The sequence below is a fragment of the Pipistrellus kuhlii genome, unplaced genomic scaffold (assembly GCF_014108245.1).
Source record: "Pipistrellus kuhlii isolate mPipKuh1 unplaced genomic scaffold, mPipKuh1.p scaffold_m20_p_7, whole genome shotgun sequence".
NCBI lineage: Eukaryota > Metazoa > Chordata > Mammalia > Chiroptera > Vespertilionidae > Pipistrellus > Pipistrellus kuhlii.
The window spans coordinates 29,860,629-29,869,278 of NW_023425573.1; the positions used below are offsets into that span (position 1 = coordinate 29,860,629).

The 8,650-nt window shown below is 51.2% G+C and overlaps 1 protein-coding gene across 13 annotated transcripts in view; it reads right to left on the bottom strand.

Annotated features, from left to right (window-relative positions):
* HDAC4 (histone deacetylase 4) overlaps nucleotides 1-7,698 on the bottom strand; it is a 224,851-nt gene extending 217,153 nt beyond the window's left edge. For all 13 annotated transcript variants that reach the window (XM_036422314.2, XM_045575421.1, XM_036422309.2 and 10 more), the window contains exon 1: nucleotides 7,551-7,698. The gene's annotated coding sequence lies outside the window, so the exon portion shown is untranslated. The remainder of the gene's footprint in view (nucleotides 1-7,550) is intronic.
* Between the last annotated feature and the right edge of the window lie 952 nt (nucleotides 7,699-8,650).

Here is an 8,650-nt window from a genome sequence, read left to right on the forward strand (position 1 = left end):
GGGCTCAGTCCAAGCACATGCCCCAGGCCATGGGGCAGGGGAGGCTTCTGGCTGGGGCTGTGCACAACTGTGTCCCTCACCCTGTTCCCTCAGCCAGGTTAGATGCAAAGAGGTCAGGTACATGGCACTTGGCAAAAAACGGAAGGATCTGAAGTTCAAAAACATCAATGAAATGCAAGCAAACTGTGTGCAAGGAAGCATCGGGGAGTCGTTCACGAAGACCAGCCCAACTAGCCAGTAGGACAGGCTGTCCAGCTCATCCTTCCTCAGTCCTCAGTCCATCTGATCCTGATGGCCTTTCCACTCTGCACAGGCCCACAGCTCTGCTCTGGCTAAAGAGGACAGCACCCATTTCCAGCCCTGCTTCTGCCTCCCTCCATGTGGACCCTGCTCCTCTACCACCGTAGCCTCCAGACCCCCCCTCCCCCCTCCCCCGCATCAGCCTCCCCAGCCTGGTGCACCTGTGGGTGTTTCCTCTCCCCCACTCTAAGAACCACCACCAACTACACTCCTTGTGGGCACAGGCGTCTTCCTGATGGAGACGGGTCACAGGACCTGCCACTGCATCTGCCACTGAGCCCCCCCAGGCAAGGAGCATTTATTTGCTCAACTCCATCCCCTCTCTGTCCCCTCCCCTTGTACTTGGGGTTGGGTACAGGCTTAAGATGTGCAAAATATTAACTGACCAATTAAAAACTGCAGGAAACACTCCCAAACATCACCAGCACCACTCCGCCACCAAAGAGAGGCCATAGGGGATCACAAAACTTCTCTGTGAAGTCTGAAAAAGACCACTCTACCAAAGAGCACCGCAGAAGGCAGATGACATGCTCCCCAGCGAGGACGTAATTCCATCATCGCCGAACTCTTTTACGTGGAGGGCGGGCTTAGGCTTCAGGCCCTAAGAACCGGTTTATTGTTTCAAGTACAAACATCAATCCAACAAAAGCACTTGACTCACACCGATGAAATACTTCATAAATAATAGTAAACTCACACAGCCTAACACTCGCTTTTTTAAACAGAGCAGACTCCAAAATGTTTACAACACAACTATATTGAAGTATATTAAAAATATGAGGTTAAATAAGAAATGACTAAACAATGTCATTAACTCCAATATGAAACAAAAGGGGAAATGCCATTAATAAAAGCAGCAGCTGGCCACCTTGAACACTGAAGCCCAGGCTGAGGACAAGCCATGTGCACCCACCTTGACTATGTGCACAATGGCCCTTTTGCCACTTGAGGCCCTGCTTCTGCTAATTCCTCACTGGATCACAGAATCCACATCACTTTTATTTATGGCATCTCCTTAAAAGCATATAATCTCCAAAATCAGATCTAAGAAGTTCCCAGATGGTGGCAGGAAGGAAACAGGCAATTCCAGAGCATAGGAAGCACACAGGTGCCGTGAGGCCCGGACCAGGCTCTCCACCAGGGCCTACACTGTGCCCTTCCCTCAGCGACTCAGTCATTCATTCCTAGAACACCTACAGCCAGGCCTTGGAGACAGAGTGGGCATGAGGCCCTCAACCCCATTGAGCCCCCAGCTCCTCATGATGTTAGTGGTGCCAGTGAACTACTATCATCATGACAAGCCATTGAAATCGTACAACTGGATCCTATCAGGAAGGAGCAGAAAAAATGTAGGCTTATATGTAGCAAGGGTCAAAGGACATGTATGGATTGAGGGGCTGAGGGAAAGGGAGATGAAGAGAGGTGGTTCCAAGAAATGAAACAATGTGTGCAAAGGCCCTGGGGTTAAAGGGGCTTACTGACAGCAACAAAGCAAGCAGGGAAGGACCAAAGCTCAGTTAACAGACAAGTGCTATCAGAAAGAGGCTGGTAAAATAAAGGCCAGCATCAGGCAGGCTTTCCAGGTACTAAGAACAACAGGAAGACATGGCAGGATCTGAGAAAGGGAATGAAGAGTACAAACCTGCTTTGGGTTGAGACCACTGAGAATACCATTTGCAGCATAGACGAACTGCATCAGACACACCCAGACCCAGGAGGCCAGCTCTCTGCTCAGAGAGCTCACAAGCAAGTCAGAGAAACAAATCCCCTAAATTCTTCTAATGCTAAGCATATTTATCAACTTCCCAAGGATTTGGTCTTTCTCTCCCTTATAAATAATGTAATTGAAGAGTATTTCCCCCCAATGGAAAATCAACTTTCTTTTTAAAAGTATTCCGTGCTTAGAGCAAAAAGTTATATAATAAATACCACTAGAGGCCCAATACATGAAATATGTACAGTAGGAGGGTAGAGGGAGGCCCTCAGCCCAGTCCATGCCCTCTCACAGTCCAGGAGTCCTCAGGAGATGTCCGACTGATGGGGAGCAGGCCTAAGCCAGCAGTTGGACATCCTTAGCACTGCTGCGGAGGCAAGAGAAGCTCCTGCCACCACCTCTGTGCTCACCAGCCATGAAACTGGCTTCTGGCTGAGCGGTGCTCCCCCAGTGAGAGCATACTGACCACCAGGGGGCAGCTCCTGCATTGAGCATCTGCCCCCTGGTGGTCAGTGCACATCCTAGCAACCTGTCATTCAGCCATTGATTTGCATATTAGCCTTTTATTATATAGAACTAGAGGTCCAATGCACGAAATTTGTGCAAGAGTAGGCCTTTCTTCCCCTGGCCACCAGCACCAGCTTCCCTCTGGCACCCAAGACCTGGGCTTTCCTCCAGCTGCAGCAGGCCTCCCTTGCAGCACTGGCTTTGTCCAGAAGGTTGTCTGATCTAATCAGCATAGTATGCTTTTATTATTATAGATTACATATAAAAAGACAATCAAAATCCCTCACATTTCATTTTCCTAAAACCCCAGAGGACCACACTATCACTTTAGGCCCAAATAGTTAAAAAAAAAAAAAAAAAAAAAAAAAAAAAAAAAAAAACCTGGGTATTGTTCAGGACCTGCTTTCCTAACACACTGCACTTCTGCCAGCCAGGACCCTGCACACACACACACACACACACACACACACTCCACAGGCCAAAATACCAAAATATATTTAATAAGTGTCACCTTTATAAATAACATAACAAAACATCCTATGCACATCTAGATGGCTTTATGTTCATTATATTATTTCCTAAGAATAAATATTCTAGTTAATAAAACTGCTGGGGAAAGGGGACTGACCACTTAAAATTTTGACACACAAAACTTTTCTGGAGAACAATTAATTAATTATAACATTTTGCTCTACGGAGAGCAAAAAAACCATAATAGCCAACACTGATATTTTGTTTACTATGTGCCAGGCCCTATTCTAAGCACTTTCCATATATTAACTTACTTTAATTTCTCAAAAACCATAGAAGATAGAAATTATCAATACTACCAATGGGTGTTGTCAAACTTACCCTTGATAATATGATGAGCATAAGGGGATCTCCTTTTAGCTAAATTTCTTTATTAGTAAAACTTGAGTTTTTTACAGTAGCCACTTGATCTGCATATTTATTGTACATGCTTTGCTCATATTGCAATAGGGATGCTGATCCTTTTTTTATTGTTTTTTTAAAAGCTCTTTGCATATTGACAATTAAGCTCATACAGGTACATTTTTTTTTATATTATTTTCTCCCATTGTTTCTTAAACTCACAGAATATTTTGTCAAAGAGAGTTTTCTTTAATTCTTATGTTGTTAAATCTGTCAATATTTTTTAAGGTGTCTGGCTTGGAATTATAATAACAGATTAAATCAGTGGTTTTTCAAAGTTTTAGGTCCTTGGAGAGCATCCTTCCTAGGTAATCTTCCAGACAAAACACTGAGGGCCACCCTGCTCTGGCTGAAATGGTTGTGGAACAGGTGGTGTCCTCCACCACTCCCACCTGCCCCCAGGCAGCCTCAGGAGACATCCAAGCACTCCATGCAACCACCACTGCCAGCTAACAGAACTGTTAAGATCCCTCCCAATTCTATGTGCACTGGAGGAGTAGGAAACATTCTAAGAATGACAGAGCTACTTCCCAGAGGCTACTGCAACTCTGTCAACTAGGACAGCTCCAACAGCAGTGCCCACAACACTGAACCCAGAAAGTATCCCAAACTGTCATATTCTCAAAGAGGCTGTGCTCTCCCAAAGGGCTCACCTACAATGAACTTCAACTTTAAGACCACCACTGGCCTGGAAGCAGAGGCAGGAAGAGGGGACTAGCATTTGGGTGCCAGTTGTACTTTCACCTCTATCTCAGCTCTCTCCTCTGCAAACTGAGTATAGAATAGGAGCCACGTCAGGCTGTGGGGAGAGAAAGGGAGCCTCTGGCATGTGGCCCAAGTAAGTGCTCATTAAATGCTATCCGCTGGCTGTGTAAGGGTAACACTCGCCTCCCAGGAGGGACATTCTGGCTTCTGCATGGGCTGATACAGATGCTGATCTGTCCCCGTGGTTCTATGAGAGGAGATAGTGGAGAAAACCTATGTAGGGCCCTGGACCTTCCTTTGAGAAAGTAAGAAAGAGGCATGTCAGAAAAGGCAGGCAGCAGAGAGACCCTGAGCAGCTGCAGATGCCACAGCCCACGCTGCACCCCATACAAGCCCCACCTAGCCCTTCTCTTCACATAAGCTCAAGAGATGATAAACATGACCTTACAAAAAGAACTCACAATTCTTACTTCAGTGACCATTTTCCCTAAAAGAATCGCTCTATAAACATACTTACTAATGCTAAAATGCGGCATCACTTTTGACAGGGGGCCCCTCTTCTGACTTGAACCAGCAGACACTGTACCTTTCTCTAAAGTCAAGGCCAAAAGCGCTGAGCCCATGCAGTTCACAGCATATGCTGACCATCTGAGATTGAAACAAAAACCCCTTCCAAACTTGATCCCTGACACCCACCCCAGGATCAAGGTGGGGCAGCAACCAATGGGGCAGGGACTTGCCCTCTGACTAGAACAGCAAGGACTGGGGCCCAGCTTCACAGGCTGAAGAACCAAGTTCCAAATCCAAAGCTCCCACCAAAACCAGGTACCCTTTTCCTCTGTAATTGATTCTGGTCCAGGGACAGGAAGCCCAGCACCGCCTGTCGCCTGAGGCAGCCGAGCACCAGCAGTTGTCCCCCCTTCCCTGTGTCTGGCTCACTCCCTACATCAGGTATTAATCTATTACTCATGGCAGCTTCTGAGCCATGAAAGCCCAGCCGTTTCCAATAGAGAACGGTATGGACGCATTCTACAGGAGTGATGAAATGTTTCTTCTGCTCCGGCAATTAAGACAGCACAAAGTCCCCTTTCCTCTGGTGCCACCCCCAACATCAAAGGATGAGAATTCAAAGCCGTTCATGCTGCATTGAAACCTCACAATGAAGCTGGAAAATGGAAGTCGATTACTGGGCATAAATATGCAGTGGTTAAAAGGAAAGGATTATAACAAAATTAAACTGCAGCAACCCCACAATGTGTGGAAACTTCCAGAACTAGAGTCTTCCTGGTAAACATAATGAGGGGCATCCTATCCTCACAAAGCAGGTTCCAACCACCGAAAATCAAGACCCACACTCCAGCTGCACATGGCCAGGATGCCATGTTCCATTGATCCCACTATAATAACAGCCCCCAAGGCCTCGGAGAGCATGGCATTTGGAGATTTTTACTTTGCACGGCTGAGAAGCTGCGACCACTGAACATTCTCTCTGGCTCAGGCCACATCTGTCCTTGGTCCCTAGGCCTTCTAGTCCGACAAGCCATCCTCAAGTCATCCACCCCACCCCCAACCCCTGGCACTCATGGTGCCTGCACCCCTGGCAGGAGAAAGAACCCTAAAGAGGGCAGTGTTACATCTGCCTGCTGTGGAAGCCCTGCTTATTTTCTGACTGATCGTTGTTCCTTTTAGGAAGGCATTTGATCTTTAAAATAAAAGCCCAGATCGCTGTGGAAGTCTTACAATGTGTCAGGGTGTGTGTGTTTTTAAAGCAGGAAAACACTTTCCTCCCACACAAATGTGAGTTCTAGGGCAAGATGCCACAGACCCAAGTGAGTAGACTATCTGGGAAAGCTTGATCAGTCTTAAAAATAAGTAATTGAACACAGATTTTAGGATTCTCAGGAGCTACCCAGAAAAAGAAAAAAAATCAAATCTACATATTTTCAATATCCAAAACTCCATTCTGAAGGAACTTCTAGCAGGGTGGCATTTTGCATTTCCAAAGATAATAGAGTAATTGTGTTGCCATAGTTACTGCAAAATTCTGCAATAACTTTTGTTGCTTTGTAAATGCTGTAGTGTATATTTGTGTACAAGCAGCTTAGTTTTCTTAATTCAATGTCTCTCCCTCTTCCGTCTCCATCACCACCTTTCCTGGCTGTACTGTGAAACCACCACGATCATAGCACCGCCCCTCACAAAATGCACATAATTATCAGAAGCAATTAAAACTCCAGGTAACCGTGACCATGCTACAAAAGAAAAAGTGAAACCAGGCCAAGGTACAGACCCACTGGCACTCCCCCAGGCTTGCTGGGCGGGCTCTGGGCGAGGGATGTTTGCATGTTTACTCCCAGGCCTTCCATGCTTAGGTGGTTTGTGGGAATAAACAGAAAAGCCGGAGTGGAGAAAAGAGGAAGCGAAGTAACTACCAGGCCCTTTCCTCCCTCGGCTAGGGCAAGGCAGCAGCGCTGCTCTCAGCAAGCAATTAGGTAAGTCTCTACAGTCATGCAATTAGGATTTAGTTAAGAAAGTCATTAGTTTTAAAATAACTTAAGTTTAATTTCTGCAACGCTTTATTTGAAAATTGTGTCACAGCAGGTCAATTTACAGCATGCAATAAAACAAAAAACACTTATATTAGCTGCTGCGAGTTATTACAAATTTCTGATGTGCACTAAATGAGTACACTGGGTTCCACCCCCGGCCTTTCCAACAGATCCGCACGGTCTCCCGCTGTAATAGTGTCAAATAATTCAACGATAAATGTAAATACGAGATAATTTGCTTATAATGCCATGGTGTGTTTTTACAACGCCGGGAGACGCGGCTCACATCCTCGGGGCAGGACCAGCCACACCTCGGCCTGTGGAAACCCTGCAGGCACCCAGGCAGGGTCGTGGGCAGCACCCGTAACCCCGTCGCGGGCCGGGGCGCACCCACAAGGAGCGACGGCGCACCCCACGCCGCGAGCCCCGGGAGGGACGGTTTTCTGCAAACTCACAGCCCTGACAAAGTTACATAAAAGGCGCCCGCCGGGCTCCAGGAGCCCCCGGCCCACCTGCTGGGGACTCGGCCTGGCCCGAGCGACAGACACGCCGCGCGACCCCGGAGGCGAGCGGCCGTCCTGGCCGCTCCCGGCCCCGGCGGAGGGCCGTCGTTTTGCTTCGGCTGCAAGGAAGGTCCCGACCGGCTGCCGCTCCCGCCCGGGAACCCTCAAGCTAGGCGGCGCGCGCGGCCTGGGTGCCCGGGTCCGGGCCGGGCTGGGCCGGGGGCGCGGACCGACGTCCACCTGCCGGACAGGGCGGCGGGCCGAGGGCGTGGAGGCCAGCGGCCTGCTGACGGCGGCGGACAATGGCCCGCGGGCCAGGCCGGACCGGGCTGCGCTTACCGCGGCGGCAGGCAGGGAGACGGCGGCGGCGGCGGCGGCGGCGGCGGCGGCGGCGGGCACTCCGAGCCGCATCTCCTCAGCCTGCACCGCCACCACCACCACTGGCGGCGGGCAGGCGGGCAGGCGCTCGGGCGGCGGCGACAGCACGGACGCGGCCACGGCGCGCCGGGCCCAGGCGGCTAAGGCGGCGGCGCGGGCGGACGGGCGGCGGGCGGGCGCGCGGGCTCGAGCGCGGGCGGTGGCGGGGACAGTGCACCGCGGCGGCGGCCCCACAACCTCCCCTCCTCATTCACAAAAAATTGACCCACGTTGAACCATGATGCTGCTCCCCCCACCAGCACAGAGCCAGGCGCTGATAGGTTAGCTCTGACGCCCGTCAGCCGCCAAGGCCCTGCCCCCCCAGCCGAAAGTTCTGCAGCCATTGGCTGCGGCATCTTTGCATCGCCTCCCTCCCGGGCTCCTCCCTCCTGCCTGGTTTCTAATGAAGAGCTCGTCAATTACGGTTCAGCCCCGCCCCTCTCCCCGCCCTTCCCAAGCACCCGGCTGTCCTTTCATTGGTCCGCTGGCAGCCGAAGTGCAGCCCCGTCTGTTCCCGCCCCTCGTCCGGCAGAGGCCAACGGCCCGGCCAGACGCCCTACGAACAGCAGAGAGGCTCCACCCCTGCCCGCCTTCCCGCACACGTCCTGAACCCCGTTGGCTGCCGAAGCTGCCAATCTCAGGGGGCGGGGCGACCAAAGGACGCTACGGGCTCCAGCCCCTGGGTGCTTCGCCGTTGGGAAGGTGCACGGCGCGGGAAGTGACTGAAAACTCGGCCCCTGGCCTTGGTCTGCCCGTCTTGGCAGCCCCGTGCTGGCCCAGCGGTCAAGAGCGCGTGCCTGCGCGCTTAGCGGGCGCATGCCGGGGCTGGGACTGAAGCGGGGTGCCTGCGGGGCCTGGCCATAGCCTCCATCTTGGACACTGGCAGCGGTCACGTGTTGCTGCGTGCGCCCAGATTCGCTGGGGCTGTGCGAAGGGGTAGTGCGCAGGCGTGGCGGGCCCCGCCCTACCCCGCGGCGGGAACGCTGGCGGTGGGCCTTCCAGGCGGGCGTGGAGCCGGCCCA